The sequence below is a fragment of the Beta vulgaris genome, chromosome 5 (assembly GCF_026745355.1).
Source record: "Beta vulgaris subsp. vulgaris cultivar EL10 chromosome 5, EL10.2, whole genome shotgun sequence".
NCBI classification, from domain to species: Eukaryota; Viridiplantae; Streptophyta; class Magnoliopsida; order Caryophyllales; family Amaranthaceae; genus Beta; species Beta vulgaris.
This window is the reverse complement of record NC_079206.1, coordinates 45,953,716-45,967,075: the sequence shown is the minus strand read 5'-3', so window position 1 is coordinate 45,967,075 and position 13,360 is coordinate 45,953,716. Positions and strand designations below refer to the sequence as shown.

Here is a 13,360-nt window from a genome sequence, read left to right as displayed (position 1 = left end):
AATAAAATGTAAAGTCTTGATATCAAGATTTTGAAAAAGAGAGATATTTTTTTTTGAGGGGTAGGAGAAGAGAGATAGAGAGAAAGAAAAAAGGACGTATGTGATAAATAGAGAAGTAAGTACCAAATATAATAGTGTTACATTTATTCTGAAACGACCTTAAATGGTAAATGTTGAAAAGAAAGAAGTATAATATATTTTCAAAAATTTAAAAGTAAAAATGAATTAAATCCAACAAAAATCCACTTTATAGTCACACAAAAAAGGAGACGATTTTCTATGTAAAATAATTTATCCTAAGAGGGGGAACAAAGTTGAACAGTTGATTAAGTGACATAGGCCAAATGGTCACACAACTCACAGACTCATCTCATCATACTCTTACAGTAAGTAATAACATTAATAAATGAAAAGCAAAGAGCGAATCGGGCTTTGAAATTTCAATGGAAAAGGTCATCAGACGGGAGCTACCAAGTCTCTCTCTCAGTCTCTCTTAGTCGGATGTTGTAGGCTAGGGTTTGAAAATGGTTTCAAATGGTATGTTTTATTAGACTTTTAGTTTAGGAAATCAGTTTGTTTTGAAAATAAAAAGCTAAAATTTACATAATAAATATTTAGAGGGTCCGAAAATACCAAGACCCGGACCCTAAAAAAGATCACTTGGATCCACACCCTTAAATTAGGTCGGATTCAATAGAGTCTGAGTAGGGTCCTGGACCCATGCCCATCCCTATTCATTATGTCACAAAAAGGGACCTTCAGTCCTTAAGACCTCAACTATTCATGGTGAAGCAAAAGTTATTTGGGTCATTTTCTTGTAAAAGAATAAAAAAATTCATTTGTTTTTCTAGTGAAGGTCCATGGATTGTTTGCAATAATTTTCAAGAAGTTTGAAATAAGAATTTCTAATGGACAAATGCGATTAGAAATGTTTTAAGTTTTATTCATAAAATGTTGTCTGTTACAGAAGTATTGTGTCATGGTATCATATTTATTTAGTTTATTTTTTAGGGGTCATATTTATTTAGTTTGATTCTTAATTAATGGCTTGATGGAACTTTTTAGCTTGTGTTGTATGCTTAGTTCAATATTTTAAAATGGAAGAAGATTAGTCCACTCATCGAAGGCAGTGGGAAACTCCTCGTAGTGATCAAAAAGAATATTTTAAAATGGAAGAAAAACCTTAGACAAAAACGTCATATACTGTAGAAACTGAAATAATAGTAATAATGATCAACTTTTTAGAAATAAAAAAAGAATCAAAAGTTTCAATATAAAAAGCAGATTTTACATGCAGGATCATCAGAATCAAGCAATTCGAGATTAAGTCGAGCAAGCTAAGCCGAACTACAAGTGTAGCTTATCAAGCACGATTCGAGCAAAGGTCTAGCAAGCTTAACTAGTAACGAACATGAGTTAAGCATATTTGATTAGATATTGATGAGTCAAGTCGAGCAAATCCTCGATTAGCTCCCTTAAGTCATCTATTCAACAAAGAGTTATACTAATATTCTTACATTACTATGTTTTGTATGATAAAATTAATACATTAACAAAAAAAAATGCCATACATCTACAAGAGAAATCTACAAAAAAAACATATACATATGTAAGATATTGAATCAAATAAAGGATTCCTTCATCAAAGCTACAAAAATTGATTAAATATTGCACAATGCAATATCTCTTGTATAGATCGTGCACATGTAGCCTTTTTCATAAGGATGGCCTAACGATTTGTTCTAGCAGCGAAAAAAGTTTTATATCCGATTATATTCGAAAGGATAATTATAATTCCCCGTAATTTAATTAATTTTATAAATGCATTTTAATGTATATCATGTATATATTAATGTGTAAATGATTTATTTCTTAAAAGGATGTCTATTTGAAAGTCAAATGAATTATTTAATGATTTTAAGTAATCAAATATTTTGTTTAGTTATACTTTAAAAATTATTTAAGTAGCTTAAAACATCTTTGGGTTTAGTAAAAAGAATTTTATATTGGGATAGAGAAACCCAACTATGCAAATTACCCAACCATTAAATATTATTTAAACCCAAACACAATTTTCTAAGCCCAAAAAGGGTTAACTATATAAAACTCAAATCCCTCACAATTTCCTCCACACTTATTTTCTCTCTCTTCCTCCTCCCTCTATTTTCGGCCTTCCTCCTCCTTCTTTCCTCTTTATCTCTCGATTTTTCTTCTCCTCTCTCTCTCGGTTTCTTCGTTCCTCCACAGCAGCCGCCAATCGGACCACCACCGTTGACCAACAGCCGCAGCAACCCGATGGTAGCCGCCCCTTGCCACCATCCCTCCTCTCTTCTTCTTGTGGTTATTCTTCCTCCTCTATTTTTTTTATCTAATTCAAAGTTTATATTTTTGGATTGTTTTAATGTTTTCATGATTTAAGTTATAGTTTGATGATTTAAATATAAATTTAAGATTATGCAATTTATATAATGAAGTAATTAAATTTTAGGTTTATTTATTATGTTTAAATTAAGGTTTTAAGTATTAAATCATGAATTATTAGGGTTTTATGAGCCCCTCAAAAAAATTAGGATTTTATGAATTGGAAAATCATAGTAGTATATTATAGTACTCTTATTATTTTGGTTATGTTTAAATATGTTTTAAATGGTTTTTAATACATTATAAGTTGCTGGAATTTTAATTGGTATGCTTATGATGAAGTTTTTATGATCAAAGTATGAGTTATCAAGGATTTTTTAAATTAGTATAGTAGTACTAATACTAGGAGGTATATGTAATTGCAGTTTTAATGATGGGAAAGGTTTTTGAAATATTTTTAAAGAGGGTTTAAAGTATTTTAATATTGTTGCAAATTTATAAAGTATTGATTTGTGGTTATGTTGATTATTGGTAGGCGGAGAATTCTCTTTGGCGACTTTTAACCTTATCAAAGTGACCTCGAACTTTGTCTACACAAGGTACGTACATACCTATGTGTGGGTTACACTAGTATCATGTACTAAGGATGAGATTACGTAGTATCATGTATAGGGAACTATTTATAGTTCATATGTGATTTATATTCAACTGAATTTGCATGTTTTATGTCATTGTGTGAAGCATGTTGATTATGACGATTATATTATGTTTGTATGGATGATTGATGCAAGCATATGAGATTTGAGAATTTTATTTTATTGATTCACATGAGGGGTTAATAATTATGTTGGTGTTGGATCATGTTGTTCCCTTTGAATTATTTAATTATTTTATGAGGATCGAAGGTCTTATTTGGTAAGTTAGTTATTAATTCACCTCTGAAATATTGGATGTTTGTTGGGTTGGATCAACAAATAAATAATGGTATTGGAATTTAATATTAGAATTATTGTTGGGTTGTTAAGTTGATGATCACATTATGTCCTTATCTAATAATAAGATAAAAATGGAAGTTTATGTATCCTTGATAATTATATTGTTTGCCTTACTTGTGAGTCATACAAGTAAATAATTTATTGATCACATAAAGTGGAAAGTGAATAGCAATAGCTTTAGACTTGTGCACGTCTGAAGTGTTGGACTAGTATGAGTTGGAGTACATGGTGGTTGCCCATGACTCTTCTTGGGATCAGATTGATCATCACCGTGTCCTATTTTTTATTTAAAAGGTTTCTCGATATCGTAGGTCATGGGAGTAAGGAGTCTCCCCCGTACTTCATCTTCTAAATGAAGACTAGGTTTAGTTTGTACAACTCTTTCCATTGCTTATTCCATCTCAATTAATTAACTTATTAGTTGTGGAGTCTATAGTTCAAGAAACGTAGTATGTTTTGCTATTATACTTTTATTTATCCCTGCTTAATGTTTATTAGTATCATGTTAGGTTTATATTTATTTACTATACAATATTCATCTTTGCTAATTACGTTATTTGTGTGTGTCTTGATCATAACTATGCCTTATTGATCATGTGATTACTCATTTCGTGAGCAGTCTCTCGGGATCAATAGAGCATCTGTCCATTACATGTTTCAAGATGATGCATCATGGGTTCGGGAAGTCATGAAGAGCTTATGTTGACTTTATTATAGTATAGTTGACTTTTACTTTCATAGTTGACTTTTGACTTTATGTTGGTTTGACTTTGATTTGACTTTTTGTTGACTAAGTTTTATTTTCAAAGTTATTTATTATTATTATTTTCGCTACAAAATTCTGAATAAGTCAATATGTTATCATACGGGCAATAATGTTTTGATAATTCTCAAAATTTTATATTAAAAGGTATTTTGGAAAATAGAGAATTGTCAGGGTGCTACAAAGTGTTATCAGAGCTTTAGGTTTTTTATTGGCCTTTCGTGTTTAAATTTTTCGGCGCCTAGCTAGTTACTTAAATGAATTTTATAGAGAACGAGCTCCTACTTATTGTGTTTAAATTACCTTTCGAAATATGTTTCAAGACTTTAAGGTTTCAAGATTTTAAATATTTTATATTATTTTGGTTCGAATTAATTTTTCTTAGGGTCCGAAATTTTATTTATTTATTTATTTTGTTCGAATTTATTTGGTGCTAAAATTTTGAATTTCGTTATTTTAATTTTATTTTTCGGTTTCTTTGATATAATTTCAAAAATTATATATTATTTATTATTTATTTATTTTAACCCTTCTAGTTTATTTTGTTTAATTTATTAATTTTGTGAGAGATGGTTAGTATAGGAAGGGCATATAGGATAGAAATATTATATGTCTGCATTAAATAGTTAGTTCAGTGTGTTTATATTTTTCTTCCCTGCTTAACTGTTTTATGTTATTCCTCTTTAAATTATTGTTTCTTCTTACTTATTGTTTATTGTTGAGAACATATGCTAAGTGAGAGTATCAATTGCTTTTAAATGTCGTATTCATCAGGATCTCTAGACATGTCTGATAGAGAAGATATTCGAGTAGAGAGCTATACCAACCCGATTGTGTTGAGCGATGATGAGAATGATGGAGAATCTGATTATGATTGTGATAGTTTACTAACCTAAACTTGGAGATGCATAATGTGTTGAAAGTTAGCAGTCCGGATAATGATGATAAGGTCATTCGGGAGTTTGACTGTGCTGGGAGGAAAACTCGAAAGGATATCTACTATGCCGTAATGAGGAGTGTTTTTGGTGAGTCGAGGTTTTACTCTAACAGATGAGGATGATGATGACTTAGAGGATGATGACGACTTGGAGGATGATAATGATAATGTATCTCCTTAACTATGTATTTATGCTTTAAGAATAATTGTTGGATAAGCAGTCAAGCAATGGTTTAAATTTATTTCTTTAGTACCTTTATTTTGTTAAGGAAAAAGTATAGTTATTGTGGATTTGAAAAAGTATTAATATCAATGTTGAGAAATAAAAGTAAATATTTAATTATCCGAGTGAGCAAGAATTTATTTTGGCACGTGAATGAGAATATTTTATTTTATTGTTGTGATTGAATTTTCATTTAATCCTCACATGTGTATACTATTGATGTGAATGTTAATCATTTGTGAATGATATTCATGAATGATTACATAATTGATGATGATTAATACTGGGGTATCATTATAACTTCATGAGAATTGTATGTTGATGCGATTTTATATGGTCAAATCAAATGTTGACTTCGTAGAGAATGGCAAGTAAGTTGCGTATCGAAACCTAAAGTAGAGTTATGTTAAATTTTAGGTCGCGCAGAAGAATGGCTAACAACGATAACGCCTTAGCTTCTACTATTCGTCTATTGGAAGATAAATTAACTCAAGAAAGAGTTAAGTGTCCTGATCCTACTAGGGACATTTTTGAAAGATTAGCTAAAATTAAGGCGTCATACTTTAAGGGGTAAGCTGACCCTACCTTCTTAGAGAGTTATATTAGGGAGTTTGAAAAGATTTTTGGGGCTTTGAATTGTCCCGAGGGCCGGAATGAAAAGTTGGTCAAGCTGTACTTTATCTGAAAGATGAGGCTCATTATATGGTGGAAAATAGAATAGGGCTAGACTTAGTGTTGTTGAAGGGTTTGATTGAGATTCCTTTATTTCCACTTTAGGAGGAAAATTTTACCCTGCATTTATGAGAAAATAAAACGCTCAGGAATACATAAACCTTAGGATGGGGGCATGACTATCTCTGAGTATTATAGTAAGTTCATAACATTGTCTAGGTTTGTACCAGGTAGTAGCCACTGAAGAGCTAAAGGCTCAAATATTTGAGAAAGGTTTGACTGCGGGAATCCAACTAGGGTTAGGTGTTGATACTTTTGCATCCCTAGATATTGTGTATGGAAGAGCCGCCCATATTTATGGTCTTCAGTCGAGGCGTGACAAGAAGAATGATGTAGTGGGTGAGAATGGAAAAGATTTCAATGTTGGAGGAAATCAAAAGAACTTTAAACAGTTTAAAAATGGGAATGGGATTTTCCAAGGGGGAAATGGTCAGGGCCATAACAATAAGAGTCAGTCCGAAAGGACGTATCGGTGTAAGAAGTGCAACAAGAACCACCCTGTTAGAGATTGTAATTTAAGGAAGATTTAATAACCTGTAACTATTGTCAAGAAGGGGCATGAGGAGTATGAATGCTTCACCAAGCAAAGGAAATAACAAAATGGTAATGGGAGTGGTAATCAGAGAAGGTATGGGTTCAACCAATCAGGAAATCAAGGTTCGAATGCGATAGGGTCACAAAACAACCAAGGAAGCTAAATTGAGCCTGCTAGTGAGAGCAACAACAACCAGAATAAGGCAAAGGGTAAACGGTTCGTGATGAGTCGCAATGAAGCTGAACAATCTGTCGACGTGGTTTCTGGTACTTTCTCTATTAACTCCGTTCTCGTGAAACCATTATTTGATTTTGGGTGACTTATTCGTTTATTTCGTCATCCGTTATTATATTAAAAGTCTGGGGTTGGTAGATTTTGAAGTAATTGACTTGCCTATTAGTATACCTACTGGAGAAGTCATAAGGTTTACCAAGTTGTTTAAAGATTTGCCTCTGAAGATAGGAGATTGTGTATGTCCTTCTAATTTGATAGAGTTCAATATGGGAAACTTAAATGTTATTCTTGGGATGAATTGGTTAGGTCTCTATAAGGCCAAAATAGACTGTGAAGCTCAAAAGATAGTGTTCAGAACCCCTTTGGGGAAGTTAACTTCGTATATGCTTTGGGAAGCCTAAGAACTTTGGAGTCGTTTATGCAATTCAAGTGAAAAAGTTGATGAAGAAAGGATGTGAGTTTTTTTTTTTGGTAAAAGGTAAGAAATTTTATTACCAAAAAACGCAATCAAGCACCACCAAATTACAGTCAAAACATCAGCAAAAAACAACAAGCAAAACAACTACAAAGCAACAGAAACACCCCAAAACACTGCACAACAGCTACATTACATTATGTTTCTCCTAGCCTGTACCCATTCCTTTTCATCAGCCTTCCATTTTTCCTTGCTCAGGATTCTAACTCAACTGTTGACTTCATTTTTCACTAATCTGACAAGCTGGTCTGGATGAATAACCAGAGCATTCCAATGAGCAGTATTTTTGGCATACCATATATAGTAAACTGTAGCAGCCAACGTAGCATAGCAGAACTTCTTTTTAATTTGACTGTTGTACTTCCTGCCCCATTTTTTCCAATTCGCATACAAACTCTCCTGGTTGTGTGAAGAAACTCCCAACCACTCCAAGATCTTCTTACAGACCTTATTGCTGTACTGACAGCAAAAGAAGATGTGAGGACAAGAATCACTTCCCTGATTACAAAGCAAACAGTCCTGATCACTACATACCCCAGCCTGAAATAGTTTATCTTTGGTCTTTAGTTTGCCCCTAGCAGCAAGCCACCTTATAAATGAATGCTTTGGAGTATTGAATGAGTTCCAAACCTAGAAATGCCAACTAACTCTGGGATAATCACCCATTAACCACTTATAACCATATTTAATGTTATACTCCCCAGTACCATCAAGCCACTTATTATTGTTATAAGCAGTCTTGAACTTCTCCTTTGTCTTACAAATTGTTTTCCACTCCCAACTAGCCATAGCAGGAGTTGAATACTCCCACCAATCTTGTTGTTTGATGTACACACAATGAATCCATTTTATCCACAATAGGTCTTCCTTTTGAGACACCTGCCAAACATACTTCTCCATGGCAGCTAGGTTCCATTGAATACAGTCTCTAATGCCCAATCCACCATTTTTCTTTGGTTTGCACAAATCTACCCAAGCTACAGGAGGAATTTTGTGAAGAACTACTTTTCCTTCCCACAAAAAATCTCTGCATATTTGTGTAATCCTCAACATAACACCTTTTGGGATCATAAAAATTTGAGCCCAGTATATGTGTAAGCTCAGTAGCACAGAGTTCACTAGGACTACCCTAGCATAGGATAAGTTTCGAGAACTCCAGCAAAGAATTTTTTTTCATCATTCTATCTGTCAGCATATCACTGTCAGCCTTAGTGATCCTTTTAGATGTAATAGGAATCCCTAAATATCTAAAAGGGAAGGCACCCTTCTGAAACCCAGACATTTGCACAATTCTCTCATGCACCTCCACAGACATATTTCCAAAGTACACAGCAGTTTTTTTCCCTACTCGCAGCCAGACCAGAAGCCTCTTGAAATGCTTTCAGAGTTATAAGCAATAACATAACTGAGTTAACATGCCCTTTACAAAATATCATCAAGTCGTCTGCAAATACTAAGTGTGTAAGTTTTAGTGGGGCACATCTACTATGATATTCAAACACACCTTTGTTGCTCATCCTTTTGAGTAATCTTGACAAATACTCCATAGCAGTCACAAATAATAAAGGAGATATGGGATCTCCTTGTCTCAACCCCTTTTTTTTCCTTTAAAAAAACCACACATGACACCATTAAAGCTCAAGAAAAAGCAAGGAGTTGTAGTACACACCATTACCCACTGAACAAATTTCTCTGGGAAATTCAAAGCAACCAACAAATCTCTTAGGAAATCCCAATTCAGAGAATCATAGGCTTTCCTAAGATCAACCTTAATTGTACATCTAGCAGGCCCATTCTTCCTCATGTACTGTTTCATCAGATCTTGGCATAAGAAAATGTTATGCATAATAACTCCTTTCTCCACAAATGCACTTTGCACAGGGTTAATGATGTGTGGTAACACAATTTTCAATCTCTGACACATCATTTTAGAAATAATTTTCTAGAGCACATTGCAACATGCAATTGGTCTATATTTAGTGACATCATCTGCTTGCTCACATTTAGGGATGAGGCACAAGTTAGTAGCATTCACCTGCTTTAGGAGTTTTCCAGTTCGAAAAAAATCTAACACTGCATCTATAATGTCTGGCCCAGTGTAATCACATGTCTTCTTAAAGAATCCACTGGAGTACCCATCATGCCCAGCTGCTTTGTTGTCATCAATATCAAACAATGCTCTCTTCACATCCTCCCCAGTGAAAACCTCACATAACCCTACCTGCTGCTCATGAGTAAGAAGAGGCCCTTCATTCACAATTGATCTACTCACCTTTGTTGTCCTACCTTCTTCTGTGCCAAGTAATATTTTATAATACCCAACAAAAGCCTCCTCTATCTGCTCAGGAGATTCCGGCCAAGCACCATTAACATCCTTGATTCTACTAATATGGTTTTGCATCCTTCTCTTCCTCAGACACGCATGAAAGTAGGATGTATTATCATCTCCTCCTTTAAGCCAATCACTCTTCACCTTTTGTTGCAAGAAGCTTAATTTAGCCTTATTTAGGAACTCAAAAGTCTTCCTAGCCTCCTCTTCAGCTTTGTGTAGCTCTCGATTTCTAGGATCTTGGTGTATTCTCTGTTGCACCTCCACAAGTTTCACTAAAGCTGCAGCAGCTTCATTCTCAATATCTGAAAATTTACTCTTATTCAAGGCTTTCAGCACAGGCTTCAACTTTTTCAGCTTAGACACTACCTTGAACATAGCTACACCCTCTACATTACTCCCCCAGGTTGCTTGCACCTTGCTCATAAAATCTGGGGCATCCATCCACATGTTATAGAACCTAAAAGACTTAGGTTTAGTCACCACTGACTTCACCAATTTAATCACACATGGACAATGGTCAGAGATATCCTCTGGAAGCAACTCAGCACAACAATTTACAAATGTATCCATCCATACATCATTTGCAAAAACCCTGTCAATCTTTGAGAAGACTCTATGCTCACCCTCCTGCTTGTTAGACCAAGTAAAAAAAGGTCCTGACATCTGAAACTCCATTATCTTGCAATCCCTCACACATTGCCTAAACTCCCCTACTTCATCAAGAGTTACTGCTGATCCAATCCTATCCTCCAAATTCAGCACATTATTAAAGTCTCCCATCATTATCCAAGCCCCCTTTAGATGACTCCCTATTTGGCAGAGCTTACTCCATAACCTCTGTCTCTCAGCTCTATCATTAGAACCATAGACAATATCAACTAGAAAAATCTCCCTGAAACCCTATGCAACACTTCATAGTGCACAAACTGATCCCCTTGACACCTTATATCTACCACAAACATACTAGGTAGCCAAGCCAGCCATATTCTGCCACCTGGATGATAACTATAATTGGTGAGTTTTTTTCTGTAGTCTGTAAGATGTAAGTAAATAGGTTAGATTAAAGATTAAGGATGTAGTAATTATGAACGAGTTGATGGATGTGTTTCCAAGCGATATTTTTGGGGTATGCCGCCTGCAAGAGCTGTAGATTCACCATTGACTTAGTTCCTGGCACTGCACCTATTTCTAAGGCACCATATAGAATGGTACCTCCTGAGATGAGTGAGTTGAAGACACAGTTGCAAGAGTTGTTGGATAAGGGTGATACTAGGCCTAGTGCATCACCTTGAGGAGCTCTTGTGTTGTTTGTGAAGAAGAAAGATAGGAGTATGAAATTGTGCATCAACTATAGGAAGTTAAACAATGTGAATATTAAGAACATGTGTCCTTTGCCTAGGATAGATGACTTGTTTGATTTGTTGAATGGACGAGTATGTTTTCAAGGATTGATTTGCGTTCGGGGTATCAGCAGTTGAGGGTAGCTGATAAGGATATACCTAAGACTGTGTTTAGGACGTGTTATGGTCATAATGAGTTTACTATGATGCTGTTTGGATTGACCAATGCTCCCGCTATATTTATGGATCTAATAAATAGTATATTTCATGAGTTCTTAGATAAGTTCGTTGTGTTATTCATTGATGACATCTTGGTTTATTCAAAGAGTGAAGAAGATTATGATGAACACCTGAGGATAATATTGGAGACACTTAGGAAGAATCAATTGTATGCCAAGTTCTCTAAGTGTGAGTTTCGTTTGGAGAAAGTAGCGTTTTTGGGTCATTATGTGTCTAAAGAAGGAGTCTCTGTGGATCCTGCAAAAATAAAAGTTGTTAGTGAGTGGCCTACTTCGAATAATGTATCATATTTTAGAATTTTCTGGGATTAGCTGGCTATTATTGGAGATTTGTGAGAGATTTCTCGAATATAACAAGGTCAATGGCCAATTTGATGAAGAAAGAGCCGAAATTTGAGTAGACTGAGAAGTGCTAAGAAGCTTTTTGGCTTTTAAAGGAGCGTTAAACCTTTGCACCTGTTTTAACCGTGCCTGGTTTGAGGTGTATAGTGATGCTTCAAAGAATGGTTTGGGACGTGTTTAGCAGCAGATTGGGAAGGTGATCGCGTATGCATCGCGTCAGTTGAAACCATATGAGGCTAATTATTCTACCCATGATCTAGAGTTGGCTGTTATCGTGTTTGCTTTGAAAATTTGGAGACATTACCTATATGGGGAAACTGTAAGATCTTTACCAACCATAAGAATTTGAAGTATATATTCACCTATAAAAATCTCAGTATGAGAGATAGAGGAGATGATTAGAATTGATCAAGAATTATAACTTAGATATCCAGTATCATGAAGGAAAGGCGAACGTAGTTATCGATGCCTTGAGTAGGAAGTCGAGCCATAGCATGAATGTGTTGGTAGTTCCTGAGGATTTGTGTCGAGATATACAAAGGCTTATCCTGGAGATTTTAAATCATGGGGAGATCGAGGCAAGATTGAGTGCTTTGTCATTGGGGTTGTCAGTTTTCGACAAGATCAAAGAGGATCAAGTTGGAGACAAGCACCTAGACAAGATTAAGGAGAAGATGAAGCAAGGTAAGGACGTCGACTTTAAGATTCATGATGATGGAAGCTTGAGGTTTAAGGGAAGGTGGTGTGTACCACAAAAATGTGAAGAGCTTAAGAGAAGGCTTATGGATGACAAGTTGTATAAGGATCTTAAGGAGATTTATTGGTGGCCGAATGTGAAGCGTGAACTTGCTGAGCTCGTGTCAACGTGTCTAACCTATCAGAAAGTAAAGATGATCATAAGAGACCGATGAGGAAGGTTCAATCCTTAGAGGTTCCTGGATGGAACTGGGATTCCATATCAATGGATTTTGTGACCGCTTTGCCGAAGACAAGAAACGATAATGACACTATTTGGGTTATTGTGGACCGTCTGACGAAGTCCATCGTGTTCATTCCAATTAAAGAGACATGGAGAAAGAAGCAACTTGCAAAGACATATATCAAGCATGTAGTGAGATTGCACGGGGTCCCGACGGACATTATTTCAGATCGTGATTCGAGATTCCTCTCGAAATTTTGCCAAAAGGTCGAGTTGAATCTTGGGACAACGCTGAAAATGAGCATTGCTTTTCACCATGCAACCAATGGTCAGACTAAAAGGACAACCATACTATGGAAGATATGTTGAGAACATGCGCAATTAACGTCCAATGTAGTTGGGAATATCACTTAGACTTGATTGAATGTTCTTATACAATAGTTATTATGCGAGCATCAATATGGCTCCTTTTGAGGCATTGTATGGAAGGAAATGTAGAAGTCTTAATTGTTGGAATGATTTTAGTGAAAATATAGTAATGGGGACAAAATTTATTAAGGAGCCTGTTAAGAATGTAGGGTTGAATTAGGCTAAAATTCAAGCTGCTCAGGATAGGCAAAAGAGTTATGTTGATTGAAAGCGGAGAGAATATGAAATCGCTGTGGGTGACAGTATTTTTGAAAGTGTCACCGACTAAAGGATTGATGAGATTTGTAAAAAAGGGTAGATTAAGTGTTAAATACTTCCTCCGTTTTAAAATTGTTGCATCATTTAACATTTGGTCACTATTCATGAAACAACTTTGACAAGTTTTTTCTAACCATTATATAAGAAAAACATAGTCTAGTGGGATCTTGTTAAATTTGTCTCAATACAAGGATTTCAAATATCAACTTTTTATAATTTTTACTTATATGCAACTAGAGATATTTA

The 13,360-nt window shown here is 34.9% G+C and overlaps 1 long non-coding RNA gene across 1 annotated transcript; it reads left to right on the top strand.

Annotated features, from left to right (window-relative positions):
* Positions 1-2,716: 2,716 nt before the first annotated feature.
* Positions 2,717-5,312, top strand: LOC125494072 (uncharacterized). The gene is made up of 2 exons (XR_007270475.2): positions 2,717-2,960; positions 4,894-5,312. It is a non-coding gene; the product is annotated as an uncharacterized LOC125494072 (long non-coding RNA).
* Positions 5,313-13,360: the final 8,048 nt, after the last annotated feature.